Source organism: Ascaphus truei, chromosome 2 (assembly GCF_040206685.1).
Source record: "Ascaphus truei isolate aAscTru1 chromosome 2, aAscTru1.hap1, whole genome shotgun sequence".
Lineage (NCBI taxonomy): Eukaryota > Metazoa > Chordata > Amphibia > Anura > Ascaphidae > Ascaphus > Ascaphus truei.
This window is the reverse complement of record NC_134484.1, coordinates 9,226,339-9,251,640: the sequence shown is the minus strand read 5'-3', so window position 1 is coordinate 9,251,640 and position 25,302 is coordinate 9,226,339. Positions and strand designations below refer to the sequence as shown.

The 25,302-nt window shown below is 45.6% G+C and overlaps 1 protein-coding gene and 15 non-coding genes across 16 annotated transcripts in view; 15 read left to right on the top strand and 1 right to left on the bottom strand.

Annotated features, from left to right (window-relative positions):
- Positions 1 to 25,302, bottom strand: part of LOC142488078 (uncharacterized) — a 908,622-nt gene that overhangs the window by 730,515 nt on the left and 152,805 nt on the right. The window lies entirely within an intron of this gene.
- Positions 246 to 364, top strand: LOC142488966 (5S ribosomal RNA). Its single transcript, XR_012799762.1, has one exon. It is a non-coding gene; the product is annotated as a 5S ribosomal RNA (ribosomal RNA).
- LOC142488988 (5S ribosomal RNA) lies at positions 1,820 to 1,938 on the top strand. Its single transcript, XR_012799783.1, has one exon. It is a non-coding gene; the product is annotated as a 5S ribosomal RNA (ribosomal RNA).
- LOC142488965 (5S ribosomal RNA) lies at positions 3,646 to 3,764 on the top strand. The gene has a single exon (XR_012799761.1). It is a non-coding gene; the product is annotated as a 5S ribosomal RNA (ribosomal RNA).
- On the top strand, positions 5,577 to 5,695 carry LOC142488964 (5S ribosomal RNA). The gene has a single exon (XR_012799760.1). It is a non-coding gene; the product is annotated as a 5S ribosomal RNA (ribosomal RNA).
- LOC142488987 (5S ribosomal RNA) lies at positions 7,151 to 7,269 on the top strand. The gene has a single exon (XR_012799782.1). It is a non-coding gene; the product is annotated as a 5S ribosomal RNA (ribosomal RNA).
- On the top strand, positions 8,977 to 9,095 carry LOC142488962 (5S ribosomal RNA). Its single transcript, XR_012799758.1, has one exon. It is a non-coding gene; the product is annotated as a 5S ribosomal RNA (ribosomal RNA).
- Positions 10,788 to 10,906, top strand: LOC142488961 (5S ribosomal RNA). The gene has a single exon (XR_012799757.1). It is a non-coding gene; the product is annotated as a 5S ribosomal RNA (ribosomal RNA).
- On the top strand, positions 12,377 to 12,495 carry LOC142488985 (5S ribosomal RNA). The gene has a single exon (XR_012799780.1). It is a non-coding gene; the product is annotated as a 5S ribosomal RNA (ribosomal RNA).
- LOC142488960 (5S ribosomal RNA) lies at positions 14,203 to 14,321 on the top strand. The gene has a single exon (XR_012799756.1). It is a non-coding gene; the product is annotated as a 5S ribosomal RNA (ribosomal RNA).
- Positions 15,777 to 15,895, top strand: LOC142488959 (5S ribosomal RNA). Its single transcript, XR_012799755.1, has one exon. It is a non-coding gene; the product is annotated as a 5S ribosomal RNA (ribosomal RNA).
- Positions 17,633 to 17,751, top strand: LOC142488958 (5S ribosomal RNA). The gene has a single exon (XR_012799754.1). It is a non-coding gene; the product is annotated as a 5S ribosomal RNA (ribosomal RNA).
- Positions 19,207 to 19,325, top strand: LOC142488957 (5S ribosomal RNA). Its single transcript, XR_012799753.1, has one exon. It is a non-coding gene; the product is annotated as a 5S ribosomal RNA (ribosomal RNA).
- Positions 20,781 to 20,899, top strand: LOC142488984 (5S ribosomal RNA). Its single transcript, XR_012799779.1, has one exon. It is a non-coding gene; the product is annotated as a 5S ribosomal RNA (ribosomal RNA).
- On the top strand, positions 22,712 to 22,830 carry LOC142488956 (5S ribosomal RNA). Its single transcript, XR_012799752.1, has one exon. It is a non-coding gene; the product is annotated as a 5S ribosomal RNA (ribosomal RNA).
- On the top strand, positions 24,553 to 24,671 carry LOC142488955 (5S ribosomal RNA). The gene has a single exon (XR_012799751.1). It is a non-coding gene; the product is annotated as a 5S ribosomal RNA (ribosomal RNA).

Sequence of the window (25,302 nt, the reverse complement as noted above, 5' to 3'; positions counted from 1 at the left end):
AGCAGCATGTGAAAAAGCAGCATGTGAAAAAGCAGCATGTGAAAAAGCAGCATGTGAAAAAGCAGCATGTGAAAAAGCAGCATGTGAAAAAGCAGCATGTGAAAAAGCAGCATGTGAAAAAGCAGCATGTGAAAAAGCAGCATGTGAAAAAGCAGCATGTGAGAAAGCAGCATGTGGGAGGAACCAGGCAGTGACACCACAAGAGCAGCATGCGTATAACAGGACACAGAGTGAGCACTGTCTTTGCCTACGGCCACACCACCCTGAATGCGCCCGATCTCGTCTGATCTCGGAAGCTAAGCAGGGTCGGGCCTGGTTAGTACTTGGATGGGAGACCGCCTGGGAATACCAGGTGCTGTAGGCTTTTGCTTTTCATTGCTATCAACACTTAACAGGAGGGGGCAATCTTCTCAATGCTCATTTTTTTCTTGCACATTCACAACAGCAACAAACTCGGCGGCAGCAAAACAACTTTTCATCCTTCCTTTCTTCACTAGATTGATTTCGCTAGCAAATGTTTTACCAGGAAGTAGTAATACATTCAGAGCTACCTCTCATTTCAAACCATGTCCTGGCCACAAAGTTATCATGCTTACAAATACATGCTTACAAATACATTGTTACATGAAGTCAGCAAGGTTATACATTGTATACAAGACATTGCATGCACAGTAACACATAGTACAGTATATGTTAGAGGCGGATGGAACACTTACAGACTACATTCAAATGGGAGACAGCAGCTTTACTTTTCAAAGAACTTAGACTGCTGATGGTGGCGGGTGAGAGTCTCCTGTAGATTGTTCCAGTTTTGGGGTGCACGGTAAGAGAAGGAGAAGCGGCCGGATACTTTGTTCAACCTTGGGGCCATCAACAGTGTTTTGGAGTCCCATGTTAAGTCCCATGATAAGTGTTGCATGTGCTAGGGGTGAGGAGCTTGTTCAGATAGACGGCTAGCTTGCCCACAAAGTATTTGAAGGCAAACGCACGTGTCACTTTGGCTTCATAACCTTTGCTGCCAAAGTTCCTGCTGGGCCTGCCAGGCATTGCAAAGCAATCCTTACAAGCAGTATCTTGCACTTGCCTTTGCCAGACAAAGAACACTTCATGTTTCTCACACGCTGCTTGAACACTTTTTCTGCTCCTGCACTCACTAGGGGCCTGCTACGCAAAATTCACAACAACAATGGACATTAGTCCAACTCAAGTCAATAGATCATGTGCCATCATTACTTGCCTGAGACACAAAACAGGAAAACCTGTGGGCCTGAGGAGGAAAGCAGCTCCCCCGCAGCCATCACCTGTGTCCTGGCTGCTTCAAAAGCTTCTGCACTGGCCTCCTGTTTGACAAAGCTAAGCAGTGTGCGTGTGTGGGACCTACAAAAGAGGCTGCTTCTCTCAAATGTTTTGCTCCTGCGTTCAGAAGGGCATCCTTCGTATGAAGAAAAAAAGAAAAGAAAGAAGAAGTAGCTTCCCAACAACGGCCAACACATGAAAAAAGATAGCTCATATTATGTTCTTCTTCATCCAAATAGTCCAAAGCAAATTGACATGAAAGTGTAGAGGACATGCAATTGCTACACTGCACAAATGAATGAAGGCTAAGCAGCATGTGAAAAAGCAGCATGTGAAAAAGCAGCATGTGAAAAAGCAGCATGTGAAAAAGCAGCATGTGAAAAAGCAGCATGTGAAAAAGCAGCATGTGAAAAAGCAGCATGTGAAAAAGCAGCATGTGAGAAAGCAGCATGTGGGAGGAACCAGGCAGTGACACCACAAGAGCAGCATGCGTATAACAGGACACAGAGTGAGCACTGTCTTTGCCTACGGCCACACCACCCTGAATGCGCCCGATCTCGTCTGATCTCGGACGCTAAGCAGGGTCAGGCCTGGTTAGTACTTGGATGGGAGACCGCCTGGGAATACCAGGTGCTGTAGGCTTTTGCTTTTCATTGCTATCAACACTTAACAGGAGGGGGCAATCTTCTCAATGCTCATTTTTTTCTTGCACATTCACAACAGCAACAAACTCGGCGGCAGCAAAACAACTTTTCATCCTTCCTTTCTTCACTAGATTGATTTCGCTAGCAAATGTTTTACCAGGAAGTAGTAATACATTCAGAGCTACCTCTCATTTCAAACCATGTCCTGGCCACAAAGTTATCATGCTTACAAATACATGCTTACAAATACATTGTTACATGAAGTCAGCAAGGTTATACATTGTATACAAGACATTGCATGCACAGTAACACATAGTACAGTATATGTTAGAGGCGGATGGAACACTTACAGACTACATTCAAATGGGAGACAGCAGCTTTACTTTTCAAAGAACTTAGACTGCTGATGGTGGCGGATGAGAGTCTCCTGTTGATTGTTCCAGTTTTGGGGTGCACGGTAAGAGAAGGAGAAGCGGCCGGATACTTTGTTCAACCTTGGGGCCATCAACAGTGTTTTGGAGTCACATGTTAAGTCCCATGATAAGTGTTGCATGTGCTAGGGGTGAGGAGCTTGTTCAGATAGACGGCTAGCTTGCCCACAAAGTATTTGAAGGCAAACGCACGTGTCACTTTGGCTTCATAACCTTTGCTGCCAAAGTTCCTGCTGGGCCTGCCAGGCATTGCAAAGCAATCCTTACAAGCAGTATCTTGCACTTGCCTTTGCCAGACAAAGAACACTTCATGTTTCTCACACGCTGCTTGAACACTTTTTCTGCTCCTGCACTCACTAGGGGCCTGCTACGCCTTGCACAGCCATCCTCCATAGCAAAGCCCAGCTGCAGGGCCTCTTCCGTAGCTTCAAGGCCTTGCATGCCTTCCCTGGCTCCTCTGCATGTTTAGGCCCAAAAGCCTAGTCACAAAAAAAAGCAGCAGCAGAGAACACAGCACGGGCTCACTTATTTCCTCCATGTTTCGTTAAGGCCGCTGACGTCAAGTGTGCACAAAGGGGCAATGGAACATTTCACTATTTGCCTGGGAAAATTCACAACAACAATGGACATTGTAACATTTCACTATTTGCCTGGGAAAATTCACAACAACAATGGACATTAGTCCAACTCAAGTCAATAGATCATGTGCCATCATTACTTGCCTGAGACACAAAACAGGAAAACCTGTGGGCCTGAGGAGGAAAGCAGCTCCCCCGCAGCCATCACCTGTGTCCTGGCTGCTTCAAAAGCTTCTGCACTGGCCTCCTGTTTGACAAAGCTAAGCAGTGTGCGTGTGTGGGACCTACAAAAGAGGCTGCTTCTCTCAAATGTTTTGCTCCTGCGTTCAGAAGGGCATCCTTCGTATGAAGAAAAAAAGAAAAGAAAGAAGAAGTAGCTTCCCAACAACGGCCAACACATGAAAAAAGATAGCTCATATAATGTTCTTCTTCATCCAAATAGTCCAAAGCAAATTGACATGAATGTGTAGAGGACATGCAATTGCTACACTGCACAAATGAATGAAGGCTAAGCAGCATGTGAAAAAGCAGCATGTGAAAAAGCAGCATGTGAAAAAGCAGCATGTGAAAAAGCAGCATGTGAAAAAGCAGCATGTGAAAAAGCAGCATGTGAGAAAGCAGCATGTGGGAGGAACCAGGCAGTGACACCACAAGAGCAGCATGCGTATAACAGGACACAGAGTGAGCACTGTCTTTGCCTACGGCCACACCACCCTGAATGCGCCCGATCTCGTCTGATCTCGGAAGCTAAGCAGGGTCGGGCCTGGTTAGTACTTGGATGGGAGACCGCCTGGGAATACCAGGTGCTGTAGGCTTTTGCTTTTCATTGCTATCAACACTTAACAGGAGGGGGCAATCTTCTCAATGCTCATTTTTTTCTTGCACATTCACAACAGCAACAAACTCGGCGGCAGCAAAACAACTTTTCATCCTTCCTTTCTTCACTAGATTGATTTCGCTAGCAAATGTTTTACCAGGAAGTAGTAATACATTCAGAGCTACCTCTCATTTCAAACCATGTCCTGGCCACAAAGTTATCATGCTTACAAATACATGCTTACAAATACATTGTTACATGAAGTCAGCAAGGTTATACATTGTATACAAGACATTGCATGCACAGTAACACATAGTACAGTATATGTTAGAGGCGGATGGAACACTTACAGACTACATTCAAATGGGAGACAGCAGCTTTACTTTTCAAAGAACTTAGACTGCTGATGGTGGCGGATGAGAGTCTCCTGTAGATTGTTCCAGTTTTGGGGTGCACGGTAAGAGAAGGAGAAGCGGCCGGATACTTTGTTCAACCTTGGGGCCATCAACAGTGTTTTGGAGTCCCATGTTAAGTCCCATGATAAGTGTTGCATGTGCTAGGGGTGAGGAGCTTGTTCAGATAGACGGCTAGCTTGCCCACAAAGTATTTGAAGGCAAACGCACGTGTCACTTTGGCTTCATAACCTTTGCTGCCAAAGTTCCTGCTGGGCCTGCCAGGCATTGCAAAGCAATCCTTACAAGCAGTATCTTGCACTTGCCTTTGCCAGACAAAGAACACTTCATGTTTCTCACACGCTGCTTGAACACTTTTTCTGCTCCTGCACTCACTAGGGGCCTGCTACGCCTTGCACAGCCATCCTCCATAGCAAAGCCCAGCTGCAGGGCCTCTTCCGTAGCTTCAAGGCCTTGCATGCCTTCCCTGGCTCCTCTGCATGTTTAGGCCCAAAAGCCTACTCACAAAAAAAAGCAGCAGCAGAGAACACAGCACGGGCTCACTTATTTCCTCCATGTTTCGTTAAGGCCGCTGACGTCAAGTGTGCACAAAGGGGCAATGGAACATTTCACTATTTGCCTGGGAAAATTCACAACAACAATGGACATTGTAACATTTCACTATTTGCCTGGGAAAATTCACAACAACAATGGACATTAGTCCAACTCAAGTCAATAGATCATGTGCCATCATTACTTGCCTGAGACACAAAACAGGAAAACCTGTGGGCCTGAGGAGGAAAGCAGCTCCCCCGCAGCCATCACCTGTGTCCTGGCTGCTTCAAAAGCTTCTGCACTGGCCTCCTGTTTGACAAAGCTAAGCAGTGTGCGTGTGTGGGACCTACAAAAGAGGCTGCTTCTCTCAAATGTTTTGCTCCTGCGTTCAGAAGGGCATCCTTCGTATGAAGAAAAAAAGAAAAGAAAGAAGAAGTAGCTTCCCAACAACGGCCAACACATGAAAAAAGATAGCTCATATAATGTTCTTCTTCATCCAAATAGTCCAAAGCAAATTGACATGAATGTGTAGAGGACATGCAATTGCTACACTGCACAAATGAATGAAGGCTAAGCAGCATGTGAAAAAGCAGCATGTGAAAAAGCAGCATGTGAAAAAGCAGCATGTGAAAAAGCAGCATGTGAAAAAGCAGCATGTGAAAAAGCAGCATGTGAAAAAGCAGCATGTGAAAAAGCAGCATGTGAAAAAGCAGCATGTGAAAAAGCAGCATGTGAAAAAGCAGCATGTGAAAAAGCAGCATGTGAGAAAGCAGCATGTGAGAAAGCAGCATGTGGGAGGAACCAGGCAGTGACACCACAAGAGCAGCATGCGTATAACAGGACACAGAGTGAGCACTGTCTTTGCCTACGGCCACACCACCCTGAATGCGCCCGATCTCGTCTGATCTCGGAAGCTAAGCAGGGTCGGGCCTGGTTAGTACTTGGATGGGAGACCGCCTGGGAATACCAGGTGCTGTAGGCTTTTGCTTTTCATTGCTATCAACACTTAACAGGAGGGGGCAATCTTCTCAATGCTCATTTTTTTCTTGCACATTCACAACAGCAACAAACTCGGCGGCAGCAAAACAACTTTTCATCCTTCCTTTCTTCACTAGATTGATTTCGCTAGCAAATGTTTTACCAGGAAGTAGTAATACATTCAGAGCTACCTCTCATTTCAAACCATGTCCTGGCCACAAAGTTATCATGCTTACAAATACATGCTTACAAATACATTGTTACATGAAGTCAGCAAGGTTATACATTGTATACAAGACATTGCATGCACAGTAACACATAGTACAGTATATGTTAGAGGCGGATGGAACACTTACAGACTACATTCAAATGGGAGACAGCAGCTTTACTTTTCAAAGAACTTAGACTGCTGATGGTGGCGGATGAGAGTCTCCTGTAGATTGTTCCAGTTTTGGGGTGCACGGTAAGAGAAGGAGAAGCGGCCGGATACTTTGTTCAACCTTGGGGCCATCAACAGTGTTTTGGAGTCCCATGTTAAGTCCCATGATAAGTGTTGCATGTGCTAGGGGTGAGGAGCTTGTTCAGATAGACGGCTAGCTTGCCCACAAAGTATTTGAAGGCAAACGCACGTGTCACTTTGGCTTCATAACCTTTGCTGCCAAAGTTCCTGCTGGGCCTGCCAGGCATTGCAAAGCAATCCTTACAAGCAGTATCTTGCACTTGCCTTTGCCAGACAAAGAACACTTCATGTTTCTCACACGCTGCTTGAACACTTTTTCTGCTCCTGCACTCACTAGGGGCCTGCTACGCAAAATTCACAACAACAATGGACATTAGTCCAACTCAAGTCAATAGATCATGTGCCATCATTACTTGCCTGAGACACAAAACAGGAAAACCTGTGGGCCTGAGGAGGAAAGCAGCTCCCCCGCAGCCATCACCTGTGTCCTGGCTGCTTCAAAAGCTTCTGCACTGGCCTCCTGTTTGACAAAGCTAAGCAGTGTGCGTGTGTGGGACCTACAAAAGAGGCTGCTTCTCTCAAATGTTTTGCTCCTGCGTTCAGAAGGGCATCCTTCGTATGAAGAAAAAAAGAAAAGAAAGAAGAAGTAGCTTCCCAACAACGGCCAACACATGAAAAAAGATAGCTCATATTATGTTCTTCTTCATCCAAATAGTCCAAAGCAAATTGACATGAAAGTGTAGAGGACATGCAATTGCTACACTGCACAAATGAATGAAGGCTAAGCAGCATGTGAAAAAGCAGCATGTGAAAAAGCAGCATGTGAAAAAGCAGCATGTGAAAAAGCAGCATGTGAAAAAGCAGCATGTGAAAAAGCAGCATGTGAAAAAGCAGCATGTGAAAAAGCAGCATGTGAGAAAGCAGCATGTGGGAGGAACCAGGCAGTGACACCACAAGAGCAGCATGCGTATAACAGGACACAGAGTGAGCACTGTCTTTGCCTACGGCCACACCACCCTGAATGCGCCCGATCTCGTCTGATCTCGGACGCTAAGCAGGGTCAGGCCTGGTTAGTACTTGGATGGGAGACCGCCTGGGAATACCAGGTGCTGTAGGCTTTTGCTTTTCATTGCTATCAACACTTAACAGGAGGGGGCAATCTTCTCAATGCTCATTTTTTTCTTGCACATTCACAACAGCAACAAACTCGGCGGCAGCAAAACAACTTTTCATCCTTCCTTTCTTCACTAGATTGATTTCGCTAGCAAATGTTTTACCAGGAAGTAGTAATACATTCAGAGCTACCTCTCATTTCAAACCATGTCCTGGCCACAAAGTTATCATGCTTACAAATACATGCTTACAAATACATTGTTACATGAAGTCAGCAAGGTTATACATTGTATACAAGACATTGCATGCACAGTAACACATAGTACAGTATATGTTAGAGGCGGATGGAACACTTACAGACTACATTCAAATGGGAGACAGCAGCTTTACTTTTCAAAGAACTTAGACTGCTGATGGTGGCGGATGAGAGTCTCCTGTTGATTGTTCCAGTTTTGGGGTGCACGGTAAGAGAAGGAGAAGCGGCCGGATACTTTGTTCAACCTTGGGGCCATCAACAGTGTTTTGGAGTCACATGTTAAGTCCCATGATAAGTGTTGCATGTGCTAGGGGTGAGGAGCTTGTTCAGATAGACGGCTAGCTTGCCCACAAAGTATTTGAAGGCAAACGCACGTGTCACTTTGGCTTCATAACCTTTGCTGCCAAAGTTCCTGCTGGGCCTGCCAGGCATTGCAAAGCAATCCTTACAAGCAGTATCTTGCACTTGCCTTTGCCAGACAAAGAACACTTCATGTTTCTCACACGCTGCTTGAACACTTTTTCTGCTCCTGCACTCACTAGGGGCCTGCTACGCCTTGCACAGCCATCCTCCATAGCAAAGCCCAGCTGCAGGGCCTCTTCCGTAGCTTCAAGGCCTTGCATGCCTTCCCTGGCTCCTCTGCATGTTTAGGCCCAAAAGCCTAGTCACAAAAAAAAGCAGCAGCAGAGAACACAGCACGGGCTCACTTATTTCCTCCATGTTTCGTTAAGGCCGCTGACGTCAAGTGTGCACAAAGGGGCAATGGAACATTTCACTATTTGCCTGGGAAAATTCACAACAACAATGGACATTGTAACATTTCACTATTTGCCTGGGAAAATTCACAACAACAATGGACATTAGTCCAACTCAAGTCAATAGATCATGTGCCATCATTACTTGCCTGAGACACAAAACAGGAAAACCTGTGGGCCTGAGGAGGAAAGCAGCTCCCCCGCAGCCATCACCTGTGTCCTGGCTGCTTCAAAAGCTTCTGCACTGGCCTCCTGTTTGACAAAGCTAAGCAGTGTGCGTGTGTGGGACCTACAAAAGAGGCTGCTTCTCTCAAATGTTTTGCTCCTGCGTTCAGAAGGGCATCCTTCGTATGAAGAAAAAAAGAAAAGAAAGAAGAAGTAGCTTCCCAACAACGGCCAACACATGAAAAAAGATAGCTCATATAATGTTCTTCTTCATCCAAATAGTCCAAAGCAAATTGACATGAATGTGTAGAGGACATGCAATTGCTACACTGCACAAATGAATGAAGGCTAAGCAGCATGTGAAAAAGCAGCATGTGAAAAAGCAGCATGTGAAAAAGCAGCATGTGAAAAAGCAGCATGTGAAAAAGCAGCATGTGAAAAAGCAGCATGTGAGAAAGCAGCATGTGGGAGGAACCAGGCAGTGACACCACAAGAGCAGCATGCGTATAACAGGACACAGAGTGAGCACTGTCTTTGCCTACGGCCACACCACCCTGAATGCGCCCGATCTCGTCTGATCTCGGAAGCTAAGCAGGGTCGGGCCTGGTTAGTACTTGGATGGGAGACCGCCTGGGAATACCAGGTGCTGTAGGCTTTTGCTTTTCATTGCTATCAACACTTAACAGGAGGGGGCAATCTTCTCAATGCTCATTTTTTTCTTGCACATTCACAACAGCAACAAACTCGGCGGCAGCAAAACAACTTTTCATCCTTCCTTTCTTCACTAGATTGATTTCGCTAGCAAATGTTTTACCAGGAAGTAGTAATACATTCAGAGCTACCTCTCATTTCAAACCATGTCCTGGCCACAAAGTTATCATCCTTACAAATACATGCTTACAAATACATTGTTACATGAAGTCAGCAAGGTTATACATTGTATACAAGACATTGCATGCACAGTAACACATAGTACAGTATATGTTAGAGGCGGATGGAACACTTACAGACTACATTCAAATGGGAGACAGCAGCTTTACTTTTCAAAGAACTTAGACTGCTGATGGTGGCGGGTGAGAGTCTCCTGTAGATTGTTCCAGTTTTGGGGTGCACGGTAAGAGAAGGAGAAGCGGCCGGATACTTTGTTCAACCTTGGGGCCATCAACAGTGTTTTGGAGTCACATGTTAAGTCCCATGATAAGTGTTGCATGTGCTAGGGGTGAGGAGCTTGTTCAGATAGACGGCTAGCTTGCCCACAAAGTATTTGAAGGCAAACGCACGTGTCACTTTGGCTTCATAACCTTTGCTGCCAAAGTTCCTGCTGGGCCTGCCAGGCATTGCAAAGCAATCCTTACAAGCAGTATCTTGCACTTGCCTTTGCCAGACAAAGAACACTTCATGTTTCTCACACGCTGCTTGAACACTTTTTCTGCTCCTGCACTCACTAGGGGCCTGCTACGCATTGCACAGCCATCCTCCATAGCAAAGCCCAGCTGCAGGGCCTCTTCCGTAGCTTCAAGGCCTTGCATGCCTTCCCTGGCTCCTCTGCATGTTTAGGCCCAAAAGCCTAGTCACAAAAAAAAGCAGCAGCAGAGAACACAGCACGGGCTCACTTATTTCCTCCATGTTTCGTTAAGGCCGCTGACGTCAAGTGTGCACAAAGGGGCAATGGAACATTTCACTATTTGCCTGGGAAAATTCACAACAACAATGGACATTGTAACATTTCACTATTTGCCTGGGAAAATTCACAACAACAATGGACATTAGTCCAACTCAAGTCAATAGATCATGTGCCATCATTACTTGCCTGAGACACAAAACAGGAAAACCTGTGGGCCTGAGGAGGAAAGCAGCTCCCCCGCAGCCATCACCTGTGTCCTGGCTGCTTCAAGAGCTTCTGCACTGGCCTCCTGTTTGACAAAGCTAAGCAGTGTGCGTGTGTGGGACCTACAAAAGAGGCTGCTTCTCTCAAATGTTTTGCTCCTGCGTTCAAGAGGGCATCCCTCGTATGAAGAAAAAAAGAAAAGAAAGAAGAAGTAGCTTCCCAACAACGGCCAACACATGAAAAAAGATTGCTCATATAATGTTCTTCTTCATCCAAATAGTCCAAAGCAAATTGACATGAAAGTGTAGAGGACATGCAATTGCTACACTGCACAAATGAATGAAGGCTAAGCAGCATGTGAAAAAGCAGCATGTGAAAAAGCAGCATGTGAAAAAGCAGCATGTGAAAAAGCAGCATGTGAAAAAGCAGCATGTGAAAAAGCAGCATGTGGGAGGAACCAGGCAGTGACACCACAAGAGCAGCATGCGTATAACAGGACACAAAGTGAGCACTGTCTTTGCCTACGGCCACACCACCCTGAATGCGCCCGATCTCGTCTGATCTCGGAAGCTAAGCAGGGTCGGGCCTGGTTAGTACTTGGATGGGAGACCGCCTGGGAATACCAGGTGCTGTAGGCTTTTGCTTTTCATTGCTATCAACACTTAACAGGAGGGGGCAATCTTCTCAATGCTCATTTTTTTCTTGCACATTCACAACAGCAACAAACTCGGCGGCAGCAAAACAACTTTTCATCCTTCCTTTCTTCACTAGATTGATTTCGCTAGCAAATGTTTTACCAGGAAGTAGTAATACATTCAGAGCTACCTCTCATTTCAAACCATGTCCTGGCCACAAAGTTATCATGCTTACAAATACATGCTTACAAATACATTGTTACATGAAGTCAGCAAGGTTATACATTGTATACAAGACATTGCATGCACAGTAACACATAGTACAGTATATGTTAGAGGCGGATGGAACACTTACAGACTACATTCAAATGGGAGACAGCAGCTTTACTTTTCAAAGAACTTAGACTGCTGATGGTGGCGGATGAGAGTCTCCTGTAGATTGTTCCAGTTTTGGGGTGCACGGTAAGAGAAGGAGAAGCGGCCGGATACTTTGTTCAACCTTGGGGCCATCAACAGTGTTTTGGAGTCACATGTTAAGTCCCATGATAAGTGTTGCATGTGCTAGGGGTGAGGAGCTTGTTCAGATAGACGGCTAGCTTGCCCACAAAGTATTTGAAGGCAAACGCACGTGTCACTTTGGCTTCATAACCTTTGCTGCCAAAGTTCCTGCTGGGCCTGCCAGGCATTGCAAAGCAATCCTTACAAGCAGTATCTTGCACTTGCCTTTGCCAGACAAAGAACACTTCATGTTTCTCACACGCTGCTTGAACACTTTTTCTGCTCCTGCACTCACTAGGGGCCTGCTACGCAAAATTCACAACAACAATGGACATTAGTCCAACTCAAGTCAATAGATCATGTGCCATCATTACTTGCCTGAGACACAAAACAGGAAAACCTGTGGGCCTGAGGAGGAAAGCAGCTCCCCCGCAGCCATCACCTGTGTCCTGGCTGCTTCAAAAGCTTCTGCACTGGCCTCCTGTTTGACAAAGCTAAGCAGTGTGCGTGTGTGGGACCTACAAAAGAGGCTGCTTCTCTCAAATGTTTTGCTCCTGCGTTCAGAAGGGCATCCTTCGTATGAAGAAAAAAAGAAAAGAAAGAAGAAGTAGCTTCCCAACAACGGCCAACACATGAAAAAAGATAGCTCATATTATGTTCTTCTTCATCCAAATAGTCCAAAGCAAATTGACATGAAAGTGTAGAGGACATGCAATTGCTACACTGCACAAATGAATGAAGGCTAAGCAGCATGTGAAAAAGCAGCATGTGAAAAAGCAGCATGTGAAAAAGCAGCATGTGAAAAAGCAGCATGTGAAAAAGCAGCATGTGAAAAAGCAGCATGTGAAAAAGCAGCATGTGAAAAAGCAGCATGTGAAAAAGCAGCATGTGAGAAAGCAGCATGTGGGAGGAACCAGGCAGTGACACCACAAGAGCAGCATGCGTATAACAGGACACAGAGTGAGCACTGTCTTTGCCTACGGCCACACCACCCTGAATGCGCCCGATCTCGTCTGATCTCGGACGCTAAGCAGGGTCAGGCCTGGTTAGTACTTGGATGGGAGACCGCCTGGGAATACCAGGTGCTGTAGGCTTTTGCTTTTCATTGCTATCAACACTTAACAGGAGGGGGCAATCTTCTCAATGCTCATTTTTTTCTTGCACATTCACAACAGCAACAAACTCGGCGGCAGCAAAACAACTTTTCATCCTTCCTTTCTTCACTAGATTGATTTCGCTAGCAAATGTTTTACCAGGAAGTAGTAATACATTCAGAGCTACCTCTCATTTCAAACCATGTCCTGGCCACAAAGTTATCATGCTTACAAATACATGCTTACAAATACATTGTTACATGAAGTCAGCAAGGTTATACATTGTATACAAGACATTGCATGCACAGTAACACATAGTACAGTATATGTTAGAGGCGGATGGAACACTTACAGACTACATTCAAATGGGAGACAGCAGCTTTACTTTTCAAAGAACTTAGACTGCTGATGGTGGCGGATGAGAGTCTCCTGTTGATTGTTCCAGTTTTGGGGTGCACGGTAAGAGAAGGAGAAGCGGCCGGATACTTTGTTCAACCTTGGGGCCATCAACAGTGTTTTGGAGTCACATGTTAAGTCCCATGATAAGTGTTGCATGTGCTAGGGGTGAGGAGCTTGTTCAGATAGACGGCTAGCTTGCCCACAAAGTATTTGAAGGCAAACGCACGTGTCACTTTGGCTTCATAACCTTTGCTGCCAAAGTTCCTGCTGGGCCTGCCAGGCATTGCAAAGCAATCCTTACAAGCAGTATCTTGCACTTGCCTTTGCCAGACAAAGAACACTTCATGTTTCTCACACGCTGCTTGAACACTTTTTCTGCTCCTGCACTCACTAGGGGCCTGCTACGCCTTGCACAGCCATCCTCCATAGCAAAGCCCAGCTGCAGGGCCTCTTCCGTAGCTTCAAGGCCTTGCATGCCTTCCCTGGCTCCTCTGCATGTTTAGGCCCAAAAGCCTAGTCACAAAAAAAAGCAGCAGCAGAGAACACAGCACGGGCTCACTTATTTCCTCCATGTTTCGTTAAGGCCGCTGACGTCAAGTGTGCACAAAGGGGCAATGGAACATTTCACTATTTGCCTGGGAAAATTCACAACAACAATGGACATTGTAACATTTCACTATTTGCCTGGGAAAATTCACAACAACAATGGACATTAGTCCAACTCAAGTCAATAGATCATGTGCCATCATTACTTGCCTGAGACACAAAACAGGAAAACCTGTGGGCCTGAGGAGGAAAGCAGCTCCCCCGCAGCCATCACCTGTGTCCTGGCTGCTTCAAAAGCTTCTGCACTGGCCTCCTGTTTGACAAAGCTAAGCAGTGTGCGTGTGTGGGACCTACAAAAGAGGCTGCTTCTCTCAAATGTTTTGCTCCTGCGTTCAGAAGGGCATCCTTCGTATGAAGAAAAAAAGAAAAGAAAGAAGAAGTAGCTTCCCAACAACGGCCAACACATGAAAAAAGATAGCTCATATAATGTTCTTCTTCATCCAAATAGTCCAAAGCAAATTGACATGAATGTGTAGAGGACATGCAATTGCTACACTGCACAAATGAATGAAGGCTAAGCAGCATGTGAAAAAGCAGCATGTGAAAAAGCAGCATGTGAAAAAGCAGCATGTGAAAAAGCAGCATGTGAAAAAGCAGCATGTGAAAAAGCAGCATGTGAGAAAGCAGCATGTGGGAGGAACCAGGCAGTGACACCACAAGAGCAGCATGCGTATAACAGGACACAGAGTGAGCACTGTCTTTGCCTACGGCCACACCACCCTGAATGCGCCCGATCTCGTCTGATCTCGGAAGCTAAGCAGGGTCGGGCCTGGTTAGTACTTGGATGGGAGACCGCCTGGGAATACCAGGTGCTGTAGGCTTTTGCTTTTCATTGCTATCAACACTTAACAGGAGGGGGCAATCTTCTCAATGCTCATTTTTTTCTTGCACATTCACAACAGCAACAAACTCGGCGGCAGCAAAACAACTTTTCATCCTTCCTTTCTTCACTAGATTGATTTCGCTAGCAAATGTTTTACCAGGAAGTAGTAATACATTCAGAGCTACCTCTCATTTCAAACCATGTCCTGGCCACAAAGTTATCATCCTTACAAATACATGCTTACAAATACATTGTTACATGAAGTCAGCAAGGTTATACATTGTATACAAGACATTGCATGCACAGTAACACATAGTACAGTATATGTTAGAGGCGGATGGAACACTTACAGACTACATTCAAATGGGAGACAGCAGCTTTACTTTTCAAAGAACTTAGACTGCTGATGGTGGCGGGTGAGAGTCTCCTGTAGATTGTTCCAGTTTTGGGGTGCACGGTAAGAGAAGGAGAAGCGGCCGGATACTTTGTTCAACCTTGGGGCCATCAACAGTGTTTTGGAGTCACATGTTAAGTCCCATGATAAGTGTTGCATGTGCTAGGGGTGAGGAGCTTGTTCAGATAGACGGCTAGCTTGCCCACAAAGTATTTGAAGGCAAACGCACGTGTCACTTTGGCTTCATAACCTTTGCTGCCAAAGTTCCTGCTGGGCCTGCCAGGCATTGCAAAGCAATCCTTACAAGCAGTATCTTGCACTTGCCTTTGCCAGACAAAGAACACTTCATGTTTCTCACACGCTGCTTGAACACTTTTTCTGCTCCTGCACTCACTAGGGGCCTGCTACGCAAAATTCACAACAACAATGGACATTAGTCCAACTCAAGTCAATAGATCATGTGCCATCATTACTTGCCTGAGACACAAAACAGGAAAACCTGTGGGCCTGAGGAGGAAAGCAGCTCCCCCGCAGCCATCACCTGTGTCCTGGCTGCTTCAAAAGCTTCTGCACTGGCCTCCTGTTTGACAAAGCTAAGCAGTGTGCGTGTGTGGGACCTACAAAAGAGGCTGCTTCTCTCAAATGTTTTGCTCCTGCGTTCAGAAGGGCATCCTTCGTATGAAGAAAAAAAGAAAAGAAAGAAGAAGTAGCTTCCCAACAACGGCCAACACATGAAAAAAGATAGCTCATATAATGTTCTTCTTCATCCAAATAGTCCAAAGCAAATTGACATGAAAGTGTAGAGGACATGCAATTGCTACACTGCACAAATGAATGAAGGCTAAGCAGCATGTGAAAAAGCAGCATGTGAAAAAGCAGCATGTGAAAAAGCAGCATGTGAAAAAGCAGCATGTGAAAAAGCAGCATGTGAAAAAGCAGCATGTGAAAAAGCAGCATGTGAGAAAGCAGCATGTGAGAAAGCAGCATGTGGGAGGAACCAGGCAGTGACACCACAAGAGCAGCATGCGTATAACAGGACACAGAGTGAGCACTGTCTTTGCCTACGGCCACACCACCCTGAATGCGCCCGATCTCGTCTGATCTCGGAAGCTAAGCAGGGTCGGGCCTGGTTAGTACTTGGATGGGAGACCGCCTGGGAATACCAGGTGCTGTAGGCTTTTGCTTTTCATTGCTATCAACACTTAACAGGAGGGGGCAATCTTCTCAATGCTCATTTTTTTCTTGCACATTCACAACAGCAACAAACTCGGCGGCAGCAAAACAACTTTTCATCCTTCCTTTCTTCACTAGATTGATTTCGCTAGCAAATGTTTTACCAGGAAGTAGTAATACATTCAGAGCTACCTCTCATTTCAAACCATGTCCTGGCCACAAAGTTATCATGCTTACAAATACATGCTTACAAATACATTGTTACATGAAGTCAGCAAGGTTATACATTGTATACAAGACATTGCATGCACAGTAACACATAGTACAGTATATGTTAGAGGCGGATGGAACACTTACAGACTACATTCAAATGGGAGACAGCAGCTTTACTTTTCAAAGAACTTAGACTGCTGATGGTGGCGGATGAGAGTCTCCTGTAGATTGTTCCAGTTTTGGGGTGCACGGTAAGAGAAGGAGAAGCGGCCGGATACTTTGTTCAACCTTGGGGCCATCAACAGTGTTTTGGAGTCACATGTTAAGTCCCATGATAAGTGTTGCATGTGCTAGGGGTGAGGAGCTTGTTCAGATAGACGGCTAGCTTGCCCACAAAGTATTTGAAGGCAAACGCACGTGTCACTTTGGCTTCATAACCTTTGCTGCCAAAGTTCCTGCTGGGCCTGCCAGGCATTGCAAAGCAATCCTTACAAGCAGTATCTTGCACTTGCCTTTGCCAGACAAAGAACACTTCATGTTTCTCACACGCTGCTTGAACACTTTTTCTGCTCCTGCACTCACTAGGGGCCTGCTACGCCTTGCACAGCCATCCTCCATAGCAAAGCCCAGCTGCAGGGCCTCTTCCGTAGCTTCAAGGCCTTGCATGCCTTCCCTGGCTCCTCTGCATGTTTAGGCCCAAAAGCCTAGTCACAAAAAAAAGCAGCAGCAGAGAACACAGCACGGGCTCACTTATTTCCTCCATGTTTCGTTAAGGCCGCTGACGTCAAGTGTGCACAAAGGGGCAATGGAACATTTCACTATTTGCCTGGGAAAATTCACAACAACAATGGACATTGTAACATTTCACTATTTGCCTGGGAAAATTCACAACAACAATGGACATTAGTCCAACTCAAGTCAATAGATCATGTGCCATCATTACTTGCCTGAGACACAAAACAGGAAAACCTGTGGGCCTGAGGAGGAAAGCAGCTCCCCCGCAGCCATCACCTGTGTCCTGGCTGCTTCAAAAGCTTCTGCACTGGCCTCCTGTTTGACAAAGCTAAGCAGTGTGCGTGTGTGGGACCTACAAAAGAGGCTGCTTCTCTCAAATGTTTTGCTCCTGCGTTCAGAAGGGCATCCTTCGTATGAAGAAAAAAAGAAAAGAAAGAAGAAGTAGCTTCCCAACAACGGCCAACACATGAAAAAAGATAGCTCATATAATGTTCTTCTTCATCCAAATAGTCCAAAGCAAATTGACATGAATGTGTAGAGGACATGCAATTGCTACACTGCACAAATGAATGAAGGCTAAGCAGCATGTGAAAAAGCAGCATGTGAAAAAGCAGCATGTGAAAAAGCAGCATGTGAAAAAGCAGCATGTGAAAAAGCAGCATGTGAAAAAGCAGCATGTGAAAAAGCAGCATGTGAGAAAGCAGCATGTGAGAAAGCAGCATGTGGGAGGAACCAGGCAGTGACACCACAAGAGCAGCATGCGTATAACAGGACACAAAGTGAGCACTGTCTTTGCCTACGGCCACACCACCCTGAATGCGCCCGATCTCGTCTGATCTCGGAAGCTAAGCAGGGTCGGGCCTGGTTAGTACTTGGATGGGAGACCGCCTGGGAATACCAGGTGCTGTAGGCTTTTGCTTTTCATTGCTATCAACACTTAACAGGAGGGGGCAATCTTCTCAATGCTCATTTTTTTCTTGCACATTCACAACAGCAACAAACTCGGCGGCAGCAAAACAACTTTTCATCCTTCCTTTCTTCACTAGATTGATTTCGCTAGCAAATGTTTTACCAGGAAGTAGTAATACATTCAGAGCTACCTCTCATTTCAAACCATGTCCTGGCCACAAAGTTATCATGCTTACAAATACATGCTTTCAAATACATTGTTACATGAAGTCAGCAAGGTTATACATTGTATACAAGACATTGCATGCACAGTAACACATAGTACAGTATATGTTAGAGGCGGATGGAACACTTACAGACTACATTCAAATGGGAGACAGCAGCTTTACTTTTCAAAGAACTTAGACTGCTGATGGTGGCGGATGAGAGTCTCCTGTAGATTGTTCCAGTTTTGGGGTGCACGGTAAGAGAAGGAGAAGCGGCCGGATACTTTGTTCAACCTTGGGGCCATCAACAGTGTTTTGGAGTCACATGTTAAGTCCCATGATAAGTGTTGCATGTGCTAGGGGTGAGGAGCTTGTTCAGATAGACGGCTAGCTTGCCCACAAAGTATTTGAAGGCAAACGCACGTGTCACTTTGGCTTCATAACCTTTGCTGCCAAAGTTCCTGCTGGGCCTGCCAGGCATTGCAAAGCAATCCTTACAAGCAGTATCTTGCACTTGCCTTTGCCAGACAAAGAACACTTCATGTTTCTCACACGCTGCTTGAACACTTTTTCTGCTCCTGCACTCACTAGGGGCCTGCTACGCAAAATTCACAACAACAATGGACATTAGTCCAACTCAAGTCAATAGATCATGTGCCATCATTACTTGCCTGAGACACAAAACAGGAAAACCTGTGGGCCTGAGGAGGAAAGCAGCTCCCCCGCAGCCATCACCTGTGTCCTGGCTGCTTCAAAAGCTTCTGCACTGGCCTCCTGTTTGACAAAGCTAAGCAGTGTGCGTGTGTGGGACCTACAAAAGAGGCTGCTTCTCTCAAATGTTTTGCTCCTGCGTTCAGAAGGGCATCCTTCGTATGAAGAAAAAAAGAAAAGAAAGAAGAAGTAGCTTCCCAACAACGGCCAACACATGAAAAAAGATAGCTCATATAATGTTCTTCTTCATCCAAATAGTCCAAAGCAAATTGACATGAAAGTGTAGAGGACATGCAATTGCTACACTGCACAAATGAATGAAGGCTAAGCAGCATGTGAAAAAGCAGCATGTGAAAAAGCAGCATGTGAAAAAGCAGCATGTGAAAAAGCAGCATGTGAAAAAGCAGCATGTGAAAAAGCAGCATGTGAAAAAGCAGCATGTGAGAAAGCAGCATGTGAGAAAGCAGCATGTGGGAGGAACCAGGCAGTGACACCACAAGAGCAGCATGCGTATAACAGGACACAGAGTGAGCACTGTCTTTGCCTACGGCCACACCACCCTGAATGCGCCCGATCTCGTCTGATCTCGGAAGCTAAGCAGGGTCGGGCCTGGTTAGTACTTGGATGGGAGACCGCCTGGGAATACCAGGTGCTGTAGGCTTTTGCTTTTCATTGCTATCAACACTTAACAGGAGGGGGCAATCTTCTCAATGCTCATTTTTTTCTTGCACATTCACAACAGCAACAAACTCGGCGGCAGCAAAACAACTTTTCATCCTTCCTTTCTTCACTAGATTGATTTCGCTAGCAAATGTTTTACCAGGAAGTAGTAATACATTCAGAGCTACCTCTCATTTCAAACCATGTCCTGGCCACAAAGTTATCATGCTTACAAATACATGCTTACAAATACATTGTTACATGAAGTCAGCAAGGTTATACATTGTATACAAGACATTGCATGCACAGTAACACATAGTACAGTATATGTTAGAGGCGGATGGAACACTTACAGACTACATTCAAATGGGAGACAGCAGCTTTACTTTTCAAAGAACTTAGACTGCTGATGGTGGCGGATGAGAGTCTCCTGTAGATTGTTCCAGTTTTGGGGTGCACGGTAAGAGAAGGAGAAGCGGCCGGATACTTTGTTCAACCTTGGGGCCATCAACAGTGTTTTGGAGTCACATGTTAAGTCCCATGATAAGTGTTGCATGTGCTAGGGGTGAGGAGCTTGTTCAGATAGACGGCTAGCTTGCCCACAAAGTATTTGAAGGCAAACGCACGTGTCACTTTGGCTTCATAACCTTTGCTGCCAAAGTTCCTGCTGGGCCTGCCAGGCATTGCAAAGCAATCCTTACAAGCAGTATCTTGCACTTGCCTTTGCCAGACAAAGAACACTTCATGTTTCTCACACGCTGCTTGAACACTTTTTCTGCTCCTGCACTCACTAGGGGCCTGCTACGCAAAATTCACAACAACAATGGACATTAGTCCAACTCAAGTCAATAGATCATGTGCCATCATTACTTGCCTGAGACACAAAACAGGAAAACCTGTGGGCCTGAGGAGGAAAGCAGCTCCCCCGCAGCCATCACCTGTGTCCTGGCTGCTTCAAAAGCTTCTGCACTGGCCTCCTGTTTGACAAAGCTAAGCAGTGTGCGTGTGTGGGACCTACAAAAGAGGCTGCTTCTCTCAAATGTTTTGCTCCTGCGTTCAGAAGGGCATCCTTCGTATGAAGAAAAAAAGAAAAGAAAGAAGAAGTAGCTTCCCAACAACGGCCAACACATGAAAAAAGATAGCTCATATAATGTTCTTCTTCATCCAAATAGTCCAAAGCAAATTGACATGAAAGTGTAGAGGACATGCAATTGCTACACTGCACAAATGAATGAAGGCTAAGCAGCATGTGAAAAAGCAGCATGTGAAAAAGCAGCATGTGAAAAAGCAGCATGTGAAAAAGCAGCATGTGAAAAAGCAGCATGTGAAAAAGCAGCATGTGAAAAAGCAGCATGTGAGAAAGCAGCATGTGAGAAAGCAGCATGTGGGAGGAACCAGGCAGTGACACCACAAGAGCAGCATGCGTATAACAGGACACAGAGTGAGCACTGTCTTTGCCTACGGCCACACCACCCTGAATGCGCCCGATCTCGTCTGATCTCGGACGCTAAGCAGGGTCAGGCCTGGTTAGTACTTGGATGGGAGACCGCCTGGGAATACCAGGTGCTGTAGGCTTTTGCTTTTCATTGCTATCAACACTTAACAGGAGGGGGCAATCTTCTCAATGCTCATTTTTTTCTTGCACATTCACAACAGCAACAAACTCGGCGGCAGCAAAACAACTTTTCATCCTTCCTTTCTTCACTAGATTGATTTCGCTAGCAAATGTTTTACCAGGAAGTAGTAATACATTCAGAGCTACCTCTCATTTCAAACCATGTCCTGGCCACAAAGTTATCATGCTTACAAATACATGCTTACAAATACATTGTTACATGAAGTCAGCAAGGTTATACATTGTATACAAGACATTGCATGCACAGTAACACATAGTACAGTATATGTTAGAGGCGGATGGAACACTTACAGACTACATTCAAATGGGAGACAGCAGCTTTACTTTTCAAAGAACTTAGACTGCTGATGGTGGCGGATGAGAGTCTCCTGTTGATTGTTCCAGTTTTGGGGTGCACGGTAAGAGAAGGAGAAGCGGCCGGATACTTTGTTCAACCTTGGGGCCATCAACAGTGTTTTGGAGTCACATGTTAAGTCCCATGATAAGTGTTGCATGTGCTAGGGGTGAGGAGCTTGTTCAGATAGACGGCTAGCTTGCCCACAAAGTATTTGAAGGCAAACGCACGTGTCACTTTGGCTTCATAACCTTTGCTGCCAAAGTTCCTGCTGGGCCTGCCAGGCATTGCAAAGCAATCCTTACAAGCAGTATCTTGCACTTGCCTTTGCCAGACAAAGAACACTTCATGTTTCTCACACGCTGCTTGAACACTTTTTCTGCTCCTGCACTCACTAGGGGCCTGCTACGCCTTGCACAGCCATCCTCCATAGCAAAGCCCAGCTGCAGGGCCTCTTCCGTAGCTTCAAGGCCTTGCATGCCTTCCCTGGCTCCTCTGCATGTTTAGGCCCAAAAGCCTAGTCACAAAAAAAAGCAGCAGCAGAGAACACAGCACGGGCTCACTTATTTCCTCCATGTTTCGTTAAGGCCGCTGACGTCAAGTGTGCACAAAGGGGCAATGGAACATTTCACTATTTGCCTGGGAAAATTCACAACAACAATGGACATTGTAAAATTTCACTATTTGCCTGGGAAAATTCACAACAACAATGGACATTAGTCCAACTCAAGTCAATAGATCATGTGCCATCATTACTTGCCTGAGACACAAAACAGGAAAACCTGTGGGCCTGAGGAGGAAAGCAGCTCCCCCGCAGCCATCACCTGTGTCCTGGCTGCTTCAAAAGCTTCTGCACTGGCCTCCTGTTTGACAAAGCTAAGCAGTGTGCGTGTGTGGGACCTACAAAAGAGGCTGCTTCTCTCAAATGTTTTGCTCCTGCGTTCAGAAGGGCATCCTTCGTATGAAGAAAAAAAGAAAAGAAAGAAGAAGTAGCTTCCCAACAACGGCCAACACATGAAAAAAGATAGCTCATATAATGTTCTTCTTCATCCAAATAGTCCAAAGCAAATTGACATGAATGTGTAGAGGACATGCAATTGCTACACTGCACAAATGAATGAAGGCTAAGCAGCATGTGAAAAAGCAGCATGTGAAAAAGCAGCATGTGAAAAAGCAGCATGTGAAAAAGCAGCATGTGAAAAAGCAGCATGTGAAAAAGCAGCATGTGAAAAAGCAGCATGTGAAAAAGCAGCATGTGAAAAAGCAGCATGTGAAAAAGCAGCATGTGAAAAAGCAGCATGTGAAAAAGCAGCATGTGAAAAAGCAGCATGTGAGAAAGCAGCATGTGGGAGGAACCAGGCAGTGACACCACAAGAGCAGCATGCGTATAACAGGACACAGAGTGAGCACTGTCTTTGCCTACGGCCACACCACCCTGAATGCGCCCGATCTCGTCTGATCTCGGAAGCTAAGCAGGGTCGGGCCTGGTTAGTACTTGGATGGGAGACCGCCTGGGAATACCAGGTGCTGTAGGCTTTTGCTTTTCATTGCTATCAACACTTAACAGGAGGGGGCAATCTTCTCAATGCTCATTTTTTTCTTGCACATTCACAACAGCAACAAACTCGGCGGCAGCAAAACAACTTTTCATCCTTCCTTTCTTCACTAGATTGATTTCGCTAGCAAATGTTTTACCAGGAAGTAGTAATACATTCAGAGCTACCTCTCATTTCAAACCATGTCCTGGCCACAAAGTTATCATGCTTACAAATACATGCTTACAAATACATTGTTACATGAAGTCAGCAAGGTTATACATTGTATACAAGACATTGCATGCACAGTAACACATAGTACAGTATATGTTAGAGGCGGATGGAACACTTACAGACTACATTCAAATGGGAGACAGCAGCTTTACTTTTCAAAGAACTTAGACTGCTGATGGTGGCGGATGAGAGTCTCCTGTAGATTGTTCCAGTTTTGGGGTGCACGGTAAGAGAAGGAGAAGCGGCCGGATACTTTGTTCAACCTTGGGGCCATCAACAGTGTTTTGGAGTCACATGTTAAGTCCCATGATAAGTGTTGCATGTGCTAGGGGTGAGGAGCTTGTTCAGATAGACGGCTAGCTTGCCCACAAAGTATTTGAAGGCAAACGCACGTGTCACTTTGGCTTCATAACCTTTGCTGCCAAAGTTCCTGCTGGGCCTGCCAGGCATTGCAAAGCAATCCTTACAAGCAGTATCTTGCACTTGCCTTTGCCAGACAAAGAACACTTCATGTTTCTCACACGCTGCTTGAACACTTTTTCTGCTCCTGCACTCACTAGGGGCCTGCTACGCCTTGCACAGCCATCCTCCATAGCAAAGCCCAGCTGCAGGGCCTCTTCCGTAGCTTCAAGGCCTTGCATGCCTTCCCTGGCTCCTCTGCATGTTTAGGCCCAAAAGCCTAGTCACAAAAAAAAGCAGCAGCAGAGAACACAGCACGGGCTCACTTATTTCCTCCATGTTTCGTTAAGGCCGCTGACGTCAAGTGTGCACAAAGGGGCAATGGAACATTTCACTATTTGCCTGGGAAAATTCACAACAACAATGGACATTGTAACATTTCACTATTTGCCTGGGAAAATTCACAACAACAATGGACATTAGTCCAACTCAAGTCAATAGATCATGTGCCATCATTACTTGCCTGAGACACAAAACAGGAAAACCTGTGGGCCTGAGGAGGAAAGCAGCTCCCCCGCAGCCATCACCTGTGTCCTGGCTGCTTCAAAAGCTTCTGCACTGGCCTCCTGTTTGACAAAGCTAAGCAGTGTGCGTGTGTGGGACCTACAAAAGAGGCTGCTTCTCTCAAATGTTTTGCTCCTGCGTTCAGAAGGGCATCCTTCGTATGAAGAAAAAAAGAAAAGAAAGAAGAAGTAGCTTCCCAACAACGGCCAACACATGAAAAAAGATAGCTCATATAATGTTCTTCTTCATCCAAATAGTCCAAAGCAAATTGACATGAATGTGTAGAGGACATGCAATTGCTACACTGCACAAATGAATGAAGGCTAAGCAGCATGTGAAAAAGCAGCATGTGAAAAAGCAGCATGTGAAAAAGCAGCATGTGAAAAAGCAGCATGTGAAAAAGCAGCATGTGAAAAAGCAGCATGTGAAAAAGCAGCATGTGAGAAAGCAGCATGTGGGAGGAACCAGGCAGTGACACCACAAGAGCAGCATGCGTATAACAGGACACAGAGTGAGCACTGTCTTTGCCTACGGCCACACCACCCTGAATGCGCCCGATCTCGTCTGATCTCGGAAGCTAAGCAGGGTCGGGCCTGGTTAGTACTTGGATGGGAGACCGCCTGGGAATACCAGGTGCTGTAGGCTTTTGCTTTTCATTGCTATCAACACTTAACAGGAGGGGGCAATCTTCTCAATGCTCATTTTTTTCTTGCACATTCACAACAGCAACAAACTCGGCGGCAGCAAAACAACTTTTCATCCTTCCTTTCTTCACTAGATTGATTTCGCTAGCAAATGTTTTACCAGGAAGTAGTAATACATTCAGAGCTACCTCTCATTTCAAACCATGTCCTGGCCACAAAGTTATCATGCTTACAAATACATGCTTACAAATACATTGTTACATGAAGTCAGCAAGGTTATACATTGTATACAAGACATTGCATGCACAGTAACACATAGTACAGTATATGTTAGAGGCGGATGGAACACTTACAGACTACATTCAAATGGGAGACAGCAGCTTTACTTTTCAAAGAACTTAGACTGCTGATGGTGGCGGATGAGAGTCTCCTGTAGATTGTTCCAGTTTTGGGGTGCACGGTAAGAGAAGGAGAAGCGGCCGGATACTTTGTTCAACCTTGGGGCCATCAACAGTGTTTTGGAGTCACATGTTAAGTCCCATGATAAGTGTTGCATGTGCTAGGGGTGAGGAGCTTGTTCAGATAGACGGCTAGCTTGCCCACAAAGTATTTGAAGGCAAACGCACGTGTCA